General features: G+C 39.7%; 1 long non-coding RNA gene across 1 annotated transcript in view; it reads right to left on the reverse strand.

The window, feature by feature from the left end:
• Positions 1-11,858, reverse strand: part of LOC129627366 (uncharacterized) — a 66,964-nt gene extending 55,106 nt beyond the window's left edge. Inside the window, exon 1 of the long non-coding RNA XR_008702587.1 lies at positions 11,782-11,858. This is a non-coding gene — a long non-coding RNA (uncharacterized LOC129627366). The remainder of the gene's footprint in view (positions 1-11,781) is intronic.
• Positions 11,859-12,286: the final 428 nt, after the last annotated feature.

Below are 12,286 nucleotides of genomic sequence, written 5' to 3' on the forward strand. Positions count from 1 at the left end.
CACAATAACCAAATTTCAAAACAAGGTTGCCTTGCCTTTACTGTCTTCAAACTCACACTCATAATAGAAAGTCAAATGAGAGGATTGTTACATTTGAATTAAAATTTCATACATCAGACTTCAAAATCAAAAATAGCTATAATGTTAAGACATTTCAAAGCATAGAAACATTAAGGAAATAGACTATACATTAAATCCTTTCATCTGTTAAATTCTGTGCAATTTTCCACATATTCTCAGAACAATGGGGAAAAAACTCAGGAAATTACTTCCAGAATTAGATCAGAAAAATTAAAAACCATTTTCTGTGCAATTTACTGTACATTTTGAAAACAAAGTTCTTAATGCCCCTGAAAGCCTTTAATATACTTTGAGCTACATTTTATGAAAGCAAAAGGAAATCTCTGCTCAAAGATATAGCTGATGTGATTCTGAAAGTCAGTTTGTCAAAGGAATTAAATCAGATTAAAAAAACTGGCTCAAAGTAAGCAAAACTGGTCAACTGAATGAACATTTTGTTAGATACCTGTACAAATATGGTGCAAAAGATGACTTTAAAAAGAAGCTGAAAATTCAGCTTAACTGATCACCTTGAGAAGGCTTTATATGCTGTCTAAACACAGAAAACCTGCCATTTTCCTCCCCATTTGTCTTTTCAGCTTTAAAACCCAAACATCTTAGTGGTTTAGGTGAGACTTTTGTCACAACACTAACATGGTGGGTTGAGGTTTGGCAGAGATTGGTCTTGAGAATTCTGTCTTTCCCCTACTGTATTCTGTTTTGTCTTTTGATCTGAAAGATCAGAGACCCAGAGGAAAACATAAATACCAACTACTGGTGATGAGCAAGAATTCCTCAATAGTTTACCATTAACTTAAGACTAGATACATTTGAATTGAATTTGAACTGTTACTGAGTACTAAAAGTATACATGTAATTCACAAGATATAGATGCACAAGAATAAAAACACTAAGATTGATGTAAATGTTTGTTTCTGAAATTTAACTACTTAAATTCAGTTCATCTTCCACAGTGTCTCTCTGATTGGTCCTATGTCTTCCTGGTAAATGGAAACTGGCAATAAACTGAAATATTTCTGAAGAGAGAACCATAAAGAGCAGGTAACCCATCAATTTAAAAATAGCAGAATAACATAGAAGTTTAGCCTGTAAATGCTGGAAGTAGGTTACCTGGTCTTGATCTGGCTTTTCTACTTTGTAGTCATTAACTTCCATTATTTGTATAATGGGAATAATAATAGTACCTATATCATAGGATTTGGCAAATAATTAAATGAGAGGATATCTATAAAGTGCTGAAAATTGTTCCTGGCATGTAATTAAAAGTATATACACCTCTTAGGCATTATTTTTTTAAAGAAGTAACAGTTTACAAATGACCAGGAATTGTTCAAGATAAATAAAAGTGAATCCTGAAGTCTATAGTTAATGAAGTGTGAATAAATGATAACTAATGGTACTTAAAAAGTAATTGTAGTATCATCTGTTTTTATTCTAACTTGTTTATCATTGGGGAATAAGCACAAATAATAAATAAACCCCAAAAGGGTGTATTAATAGTTCCATCATTGAAAAATAACTAATGAAACAAGGGACACACTCCTCGCTACATGATAACTTGAAAAAGCATGAATGGGTGTAAATCATTCATGAAAAACCATGAATGGGCTTACAGAGAGCTGATTTCAAATCTATGCTAGTTAGATGATCTCTCTGATACTCCTGGGGTGGGTGGTTCCAACAAAACAGAAGTATTAGGAAAAAAAATTCTCACGAGCTTGGAATAGGGATTGAGAGAATTGTGTCACTATGCCTCAGCACCTGGCACAGAGTAAATATTCGATAAAGGTTGCCATGCTTCTCTTTTAAGACTGGTGTCACTGAGATCAGTGCAACCTTCCTGCAATTCCTGTCTGTGCTGCCACGGTCTGGGCAAAGGCGAAGGCTGAGCTGATAACTGGTCTACCCTGGGAAAGGCCTGACTGCTCCAACATGTATCTTGTCAGGTGAAGGCAACTGGGATAACTTCTAAGTTGAAAAAAATAAAAGGAAGAAAAAGCTCTTCCTCTCTTGGGCCTCAGGGTTCTGTATTACTGAGATTATGTAGATCAATGTCCCTTGCTCAAGATTCACTGAATTTAGTGCCAGGTGATGGCCCGTAGCAGACGGGATCGCGCTCAAGGACAGCCTCAAGTACACTGCTCTGAGAGCTGGCAGGAAAGAGCACACACAAGCCAGCTAGAAACGAATCAGCGACGCTTTAAAAGTGGGAATAGCTGCCTCTCCTTCCTATCATTCTTTCTGTTTGGTCTTCATAGAAAGACACATTTGTGCTTGCTTCAAGCAGATGCTTCTACTCTCTTACCTAATGATATAGGGAATCACTAGGGTAGTATTTTGGAAGAACAGATGTTGACTTCAACAAATGTGGCATTTTACTGTGGACAAAGCCAAAGAAAATCTGGCAAATGCAATGTTCATAGGCCTACTCATCTGTAGAACTATTCCCAAGAATATTTAATCTAGATTAGCACTGTCACATGAAAATATGTGAGCTACTTGTTGAACTTTAGACTTTCTAGTAGCTATATTAAAAAGTAAATAAATGACATAATAAAAAATATATCTGATTTAACACAATATTTCAAAAATATTATTTCAAGATGCAGTCAGGAAGTTCCCTGGCAATCTAGTGGTTAGGACTCTGCACTTTCACTGCTGGGGGCCCAGGCTGAGTTCAATCCCTGGTCAGGGAGCTAAAATCTGGCAAGTCACAGGTTGCAGCCAAAGGAAAAAAATGTAATCAGTACAAAAGTATTAATGAAATATTTTACGCTCTTTCTTTTGTACTAATCTTAAGAATCTATAGGGTATCTCATACATATGCATGTCTGCTACGTCACTAAGTCATGTCCAACTCTTGCGACCTCATGGATTGTAGCCCACCAGGCTTCTCTGTCCATGGGATTTCTCAGGAAAGAATACAGGAGTGGGTTGCCATTTCTTCCTCCAGGGGATCTCATCCCAGAGATTGAATCCATGTCTCCTGCATAGACAGGTGGATTCTTTAACATGGAACCACCTAGGAAGCCAGCTTACACATATAGCACATCTCAACTCAGACTAACCACATTTAGTCAGTTGCTAGTAAATTAGCTCGGACTAAAGATCTGATATGAAATAATATAAGTAGACTGCGTTTTTATGTTCCTTTTTAATGACCATATATCTTGATTTAGCACCATTTGAGATAACAAACTCTAATGTATTTTTTTTTTAGTCAGTTTTTAATCTATTTCAATTCCTGGGCATAATCCAGGTGGTATAAATGGCTGCAACTGTTTATCTAAAACTACCAGGGAGAATTCTGAAGTAGTGGTTCTCAAGAGGAAACCCGATGTACAAGATCAAAACCCACAGCAATCTGCCCTTAAAAGCCATCCTGAAATGCTTTTAAATTTTAATTACAATATCTAAGAAGATAGATATTTGCTGAATGAATGAGCAAAGAGATGATGATGAAGAAGGTATAACTGGATAAAATTCATATTTCATAACTTTATAGTTTGTATTTTTGTTGGTAAAGATTTATTATGTGTTCTGTTAAACCATTTATGGTGAAATAAACAAACACAGATAGATATTACTATGGGTTATCTAAAACTTTTCCTCCAAGTAAAATTTACAGAAACCTAAAATTACTTCTAAATCATTCAATTCAGGGTAGAAACTGTATAATCAAGACATACAGAGGCATGACATAAAAAAAATCTAGGACAGACCATGGAAGGTGAAGATCAGTAGAACCTTAAATTCATTACTTCAATTTTTTCAAGACTTTCTAAATCTTTTTGCTTCAAAGTTGTTCAAAATTTTAGAAATATCATCTCTACCTTTAATCATATTCTACATAAGCAGAGGAATCGGAAAATAATCATTAAAAGCTCATTATCTCCTGTCCACACTATAATAACTTGTAATTACGTCCTACTTTTTTCTCATGTTAGCTTACCCAAGACACTACATCAAGGTCTTCTTATAAAATGTAGTTTTTATTACAGTCTTCCCATAATCAAGGACTTCCTTGCTACTATCAGAGCAACTCCAAACTCCTTGGCATCTTAAATCTTCCATCGGATGCCCATACATAATAATGTCTTCCTGACTCACTATCTCATCAGCCACTCCTCTTTATATTTCTGCACATTCCGTGCCTAACAAATTATTTATGTCCAGAGTCTATGAGAAATGGTGGAGAGAGACATGCCAAAGTGCTCTATGAAATTTCACTCTGTCCTTTCTGAGGCCAGCCAGAGTGCCCATGAATCAGCTGCAAGAGACAGATACGCACACCTGGCCAGGAAGCAGCTATAAATGTGAAAGAAGAAGTAATGGGATCAAAAACACAGGTATGGGCAATCTGATATTATGAGATCAAAAACCCAGAATGGAAAATCTGTTCAGTTGATATGTTAGAAACTCCTGCCAAACACTGAGAGGTCTTAAACCCTGAGTCCCTAAAGAGCTGCCCAGTACTAAGGATTTTTAGTGGTATTTGAAGGTCTGTTTTGTCAAGGTCAATGAAATGTGCCAAATTAAACGACCTGTCCAGCACATGAATCAGTTTTGGGAATTTTAAGAGCTGAGTTTTTTTCCAGAAACTTTCCAGATTAACCAAAATCATGGTTAGATGTGAATTCTTATTGTTTTACATAAGATCAGACCTTATTAAAGCTAAAAATATAATATAGATCATTTCATCACAGGCTCCTGTGCTACCTTCATGCAGGAAGAAGATGTAACATCAGTCCTATAATTAAGTGGAATAGAAAGTTCATGAAAGTTGATCTGGTTACATATAAGATCTATAATAAGACTGTGTCTCTTTCATCCCCATTTTCAACAATCCCCAGCACTGAGAATAGCGGACACCTTAGTCTTTCTTTCAATTCTTTCAGTCATTTATGACTGCTTAGTGAATGACCTGGGTGTCAGAAGTATTCTACCAAATGCATCTCAGGTTCTCAACTATCTACAGCATTTCCTATGGCCCAACACATCCCTTTCTAAGAGTCAAATGAGCAATATTCTAGAGAGGATATGAATCTTATACTCACAAAAGTCTTGGTTTTGAATGGGAAAGGATGTATTCTTTATAGGGAATGCTGATATACTGTGTGCCAAGAGAAGCTAAAAAGACATACCATCATGCAGTTTTCAGACTGTTATAACTATGTTCAGTTCAGTCAGTTCAGTCGCTCAGTCATGCCCAACTCTTTGTGACCCCATGGGCCGCAGCACGCCAGGCCTCCCTGTCCATCACCAACTCCCAGAGTCCACCCAAACCCATGTCCATTGAGTCAGTGATGCCATCCAACCAGTGCATTCGCTAATGCGTAGTTTTATTTTAAGATAGAATTGAATTTTTCTTTCTTTTGGAAATATCAAAAAAGCAACATTGTTTAACAATGTCAAATACATGAAAAAGTCTATGTAACTTTTATTTAGTATTATTATTGCTCTTTCCTAATATAAAATTTTATATAAAAGAGCTGTTCTTTTACCAAGTGAAAAAATAAAAAATTTCTAACAACGGTACCTTTTAAAAAACTCAAATGAGGTGAATTTGGCAAATAAGACATCTACTACAAGGCAATCATACTAAAACCTCATAAGCATCAATGTATAACTAATATAATTGTGGTCCAAGAAAAATTCTATTAAGCAGTGGTATTAACATTTTTCTCCACTGTTTTCCTATTCTTAATATGGGTCACTGATCAGCTCCTTCAGAAATCATTTGTTATAAAATACGTTATAAAAATTAAGTTGACATTCTGGTCAAAACAATGGGTTAAACAGTCCCCCTTTCTTCTCCACACACACACACACACAGGACATATTTAATTACAGAAAATGGAAATCATCTGATGTTGCCAGAGTCCTACTATCATTAGGCTTACAGGCTTATATTACAGTGTGTTTTATCTCATTGACTCCTCACAAAAAGGGGATATAAATATTAATATTTCTATTTTTACAGAGGAGGAAAATGAGTCTCATACATAAGGTGATTTTTCCAAAGATCAGTCAACTAGGAAGGTGGAATCTGGATATGAATTCAAGTGCTTTGCTTCTACAAGCTATTTATTTATACACCATGACTCTACTTTTTTAGAGCTTTGTTCTTTTTATGTTTGTTTTTCCAGGAGCTTTGTTCTTGAAACAACATTTCAGGAAATCAGGAGAGCCTCACATTTTCCCTCAAATTAGTTCTGGCACAGAAACACCACACATACACGCACGTGTGTGCACACATGCTCATGCACATACAAAGATATGCAAAAGGTTTTAAAGTTAAGACATTTAATCATGTGTGGTGGACTCTTGTGCATGTATGATGCATTCCCAATGAGATGACGTGATGAGAAAGAGGCCAGACGGTTGTGGCGGTTATAAACATATTTTAGAGTCAAAAGCTTGATTCCTCCACTTCAGCGCTGTGTGACCTCGAGCAAATTGTAACTTCTCTACATCTCAGACTCCTCACCTATAAAATGGGTCGAAGGATACTGCCTGCTTCATACGCCCTTGGATCAGAGCCGGGCAAGGAGCAGAGGTGCAGGTAAACCACGCCGTCCTTGGGCTCAAAGGGAATGAGCAGAAGACCTGTTTCCTGGTCACCAGGACTGCCGTCCAATTTTTGGAGGCGAGTTTCACACCAACTGTGGGGTGTTTTGCAAAGTGGACTTTGCAGCTTTTTACAATGAGAAGCAATTAAGTCACCTGCTGAGCTGTCATATACGGACTATTGAGAGGACTGTAGGGTTGGAGAAGCTAAGTTGCCCAAGTTCAAAAAGCAGTTCCTCAGCTGAGCTACATAACAGGGAAAAAGGTCACCTTTGACTGATTTTTGCTCTTGGCTATCAAAGGTGGACAGTCTTTCACAGCATATTCCCCACGTGCTCTAACAGCCCCCTGATGGACACTTTTGATAGAACGTTGGAAAGAAATGTTAAAGAAGTGAAATGTCTAAGCTAAGCTTTCTCTGTGCGAGAAACTATCTTCTATTGTAACTACCTCTAGCTCCACCATGGTGCACTCTTGAAAAGGACCCCTTACAAAGCCATAGATACAAACAGAGAACAAAAATCCATGCCACAACTCTCCTCTAAAATGCTTTAGATTTATTTGGAAAGTTCTACAAACATTCAGAGACTCAGCTGGAAGATTATTCAAGAAAAGAAGCTCAGAGTCCAGCTGAACATTGATGAATACACTTCCATCTAGCATGGTTCAAACAAACAATAATTCAGTTACTAAATTTACCTCCTAAAAGATTTCAAAATCACAGAACTTGGAGGTTAAATAATGTGCCAGCGGTACTGAATGTGCATAATCTCCATAAACTAAAAGCAATGTCTGTGTGAAGTCATAATAACCACGTGAGATGAAAAATAAAAGCCTCAATCAATACAAGTACTGCTTGGTAGGGATAAGGCAAAATAACTTGTTGGATCATACTGTTTTTCTGATTTTGGTGAATCAAACAGTTGCTTTCTTATCATACAGGAAAAACTTTAGAGGTAAAGCTCAGTATTATAGATACACTCGGATGTATATGAAATTGACGATTATGCGGAGTGGGTGAGGAGTAAGTCTAGCAACTATAAAGTGATCCAACTTGAACATTGATGGTAATGCTAAAATTTAATTTAATCTTATTCAAAGAGAAATGCATATAAGTAATAAAAGAAGAAAATATGCCTCTGCACTTGCCAGTTAACTAGAAAACTCTGTGTCATCATTAGCCTTTTCAAGCATGTATTAAGACCTAATATTTTGCATGATGTATCTCTTCATTTAGAAAGATGGCACTTTCAAACCACTGTCAGTGGATAATACAGTTGGAATGACTGTTTTGAAGTAGTGATCGCTTTCCTTGCTGCAGGAAAGCAGTGTGATGCAGTACTGTGTAAATCAGACCATTGTTCTCAATTCCTTTTTCCTTCCATACTATAAAATTATCAATCTATTCCTTTAGCTGTGTCATTTTATAGTTCTTCCCTCTCTGGGGATGCTTCCTGACTCCCACTGACATTGGGCATGGCCACCTGACTCTCTTTGAAGTGTCTATGGGGTGACAGAGCAGAGGAGAGTGCACAGTGGCCCCTCCACGTCCCCAGGTTCCACATCCCTAGATTCAGCCACAGGTCCAGCGCTATGCTTACAGTATGTGATTGGTTGAATCAACAGATGCAGACTCTGTAGATACAGAGGGCTGACTAAGGGACTTAACAACCTCAGAATTTGCACCCGTAGGGGGTCCTGAAACCAATTCCTCCCCCTACGTGTGGTCACCTGGGCACCTCTGATGTTGTGATGAAAGTACACCCTTAGCACAACAAAAATGAGATACATGAGCAGACTTGAACCCAACTCACAGCTGGAGTTAACCCTGCTGACCTATATAGCCTGAAACAGAGCTGACCCGGCAGGCCCCCAGGTGCAGAGATGAAGACAGTAAGGATGGGTAATTGACAGCTTCTGAATGCTGGGATGGTTAGCATTATTGAAACAATAGCTGTCTTAAATGTTTAGAATGTGGATTCCAAAGTCAGAGAGGTCTCGATAGGAACACTTATTCTGAAGCTTAACTGTGCAACTGTGCAAACTTCTTAATCTACCTGACTCTTAGTTCCCTCATTTTGTAAATCTAAGTGTAACGATGTCAACCTACTAGCATTGCTGTAAAGATTAAATAGCACAGTGTATGTAAAACAAACCGGCTAGGCCCAAGAAATTCCTCTGTAAATAGCTCCCGTCATCATCATCATCATTGTTATAATCAAGGCATTTCTCCTATAATAGTTGAGGCCTCACTGAGTCAATGGTAGCTCGTATCATGAAAGAACTCCTGTGAAACATCCATGGTAGGGTCTTACACAAAGTAGAATCTCATCAACATCTCTTTTCTAATAACTCTTTCCCAACCAGCACATACAGAAATGGGACTCGTGATTTTTATTTCAGTAGCTCCATTTGCTAAATAACCAAGGTGACCAAAAATAAAGCATCTTTTTGCACAATGAGATGTAAACTCGCTAGTCCATCCCAGACTGAGGCCATAATCAAATCACTTTGAGAGTAACAACTAATATTTCTCTGGTTTTCAAACCCATCTGCTATTTTTCAGCCAGTAGTCTGCACAGTCACACACACACACACACACACACAAACACACACACACACACACCCATAAGTACGGCTATGAGTCTGCAGTGGGAATCTCACTCAAGCCTGAGGATCTACGGCTATAGTCCGTTAGGACTGACTACTAAAACAAAGTGCCAGAAAATGAGAGACTTAAATAATAAACGATTGTTCCTCACAGTTCTGGAGGCTGGACGTCTGAGATCAGGTGCTCTCATGCTTGAGTTCTTGTTGAAGGCACTCTTCCGGTTTTGTAGACGGCCATTGTCTAATTGCTCCTCTCATGGTGGAGAGAGAGAGAGGGAATTACTGTGTCTCAAAGAACACTAATCCTACTCACGAGGGCCCCACCCTCCAAAACCTAAGTATCTCCCAAAGAGCGCACCTGCGGGGTTAGGACAGCATACAGGAACCTGCGGCAGCCACAGACGTTGCGTCCGCAGCGTCCGCCCTGTGACTGGGCGCCGCCGTCTTGCCCACACTCGGCTGCCGCTCCCGCGGGCACCACCTCCTCGAGGCCCCTGCGCTTGACACGGCTGGCCCTTCCCGCACGGCCTTTGCCAGCTGATGGCCAAAGCCGCTCAGTGTTCTAGGCCGACACGGGGACAAATGGATCCCTTTTCTCGCCCACAACAATCTGCCAGAAGTGAACCAATGCAATCAGCTCTTCTGTCCTAATAACTTACAGAGATTTTAGAGGAAATAATCCTTTCACTTTTTATGCACAGCCCTCATGCTCATAATATCCAAAAATGAGCCTGCCCCGGAAGGAAGGAAGGAAGGAAGCTGGGCTTGAAACAAATCTGAGAGATGGGCACCATTCTGTGGCAGAATCGCCACTCTGGGGCAACTGACCCAGTCCTGCTACTGGGTCAATTCTGTACTTTGCTATTGGGTCAGGTTTGTTTTCTTTGCCTTTCCTATTAATGTGGATTATTCTCTAGGAGGTCCTTCAGTCTGTCTTTCAAAATGTATCTTTCCACACACCTAGTCTGATCTACTCACACAAATTCAGGCTTATAATGATATTGCCTTGAGCCTCCTGCTATAAATAAACTGCCATTTATTTGGTACAAAACAAAATGAATAAATGATGAGGAAAAAGCTTGAATGTAGGTAAGTTATCATACTCAGATATTCAGCATTATTCTATTTTTAACCTCTTGGTTATCTAATAAGCAGCTCAAACACAGCACATTGAAAAATGAACTCTTGATTCTTCAGCCCACGCCCAACCCAAGAACCTAAACGCCACCTTTGGCTCTGCTGCTTCTCACATTTCACACGCAATCCAAGAGCAAATCCCTTTGACTCTACATACAAAATAAATTTAGAATCCAGTGACAATTCATCGTTTCCATCACAGCGATGCTGACTCAGGTCTCTCATCACCTCTCACCTGGGCAATTATAAAAAACCCTCAAGTGCTCACTGCTTCCACAACAGACCATTCATTGTCTATTCTTAGTAAAGAAGCCTGTGTGATCCTCTAAAAATATAAATCAGAAAATATCTTTGCTCTGGTCTTAGCCATGTACTGCTTCCCATCTCACTCACAATAAAAGCTAGGATCTGCTCCCTTCACTTCATGGCAAATAGAAGGGGAAAAGTGGAAGCAGTGACACATTTTACTTTCTCGGGCTCCAAAATCCCTGCAGATGGTGACTGCAGCCGTGAAATTAAAAGACACTTGCTCCTTGGAAGAAAAACTATGGCCAACCTAGACAGTATATTAGAAAGCAGAGACATTACTTTGTCGACAAAGGTGGTGGTTTGGTGGTTTTAGTCACTAAGTCGTGTCCAACTCTTTTGACCCCATGGACTGCAACCTGCCAGGCTCCTCTGTCCATGGGATTCTCTGGGCAAGAATACTGGAGTGGGTTGCCATTTCCTTCTCCAGGGGATCTTCCTGACCCAGGGATTGAACCCGGGTCTCCTGTGTTGCAGACATATTCTTTACCAACTGAGCTACAGGGAAGTCCTGTACCTTCCCTGTCGACAAAGGTCCATCTAGTCAAAGTTACGATTTTTCCAGTAGTCGTGTATGGATGTGAGATTTAGACCATAAAGAAGGCTGAGTGCCAAAGAATTGATGCTTTTGAACTGTGGTGTTGGAGAAGACTCTTGAGAGTCCCTTTTACAACAAGCAGATCCAACCAGTCCATCCTAAAGGAAATCAGTCCTGAATATTCACTGGAAGGGCTGATGCTGAAGCTGAAACTCCAATACTTTGGCCACCTGATGTGAAGAGCTGACTCATTTGAAAGACCATGATGCTGGGAAAGATTGAAGGCAGGAGGAGAAGGGGGTGGGAGAGGATGAGATGGTTACATGGCATCACCTACTCAACAGACTTGAGTCTGAGCAAGCTCCAGGAGGTATTGAAAGATGGGGAAGCCTAACAAGCTGCAGTCCATGGGGTCACAAAGAGTAAGACATGACTGAGCAGGTGAGCAACAACAACAAGAGTTCTTACAATACCTGTAAGACCCTACATCACCTGACACCCTGGTTCTACCCTCACTCACCCTGTTCCAGCTCACCGACCTCCTTGCTGTTTCTCCGCTATCCCAGATCGGTTTCCATCTTAGGGCCCTGGCTCTGCTGATCCCCCCACCTGGAATGCTCTTCCTCCAAGAGGACTCTTCGGTGACTAATTCCCGCCACTTCCCTCAGATCGCGTTTTCTCAGCAGACCCATCCTAGTGCTACTGACTCCTCCCTCCACCTTGACCGCTTCTCCAACTCCCTCTACCCTCGTGTGTTCCTTCCCTTTTCCCAAGCACACCAGCACCAATCATAGTAATATTTATCCACTCGTTGTTCAGTTGTCTTGTGTCTATTCCCCCTCCCTCGTGTAAGCTGCATGAGGATGGGTGCTTTTCTCTGTTTTGTTCATCAAACAGTGCTAGATCTATAAAGGAACACATGTTAAAAGGAAGAAAAAGAAAATTATTTCATAACATAATGTTTATTTATATCAAATAGTACTTGCCCATCCTATGGTATAGCCCAGGGAACTATATTCAGTTATCTTGTGATGAACCATATGG

This window comes from Bubalus kerabau, chromosome 14 (genome assembly GCF_029407905.1).
Source record: "Bubalus kerabau isolate K-KA32 ecotype Philippines breed swamp buffalo chromosome 14, PCC_UOA_SB_1v2, whole genome shotgun sequence".
In the NCBI taxonomy this organism is placed as follows: domain Eukaryota; kingdom Metazoa; phylum Chordata; class Mammalia; order Artiodactyla; family Bovidae; genus Bubalus; species Bubalus kerabau.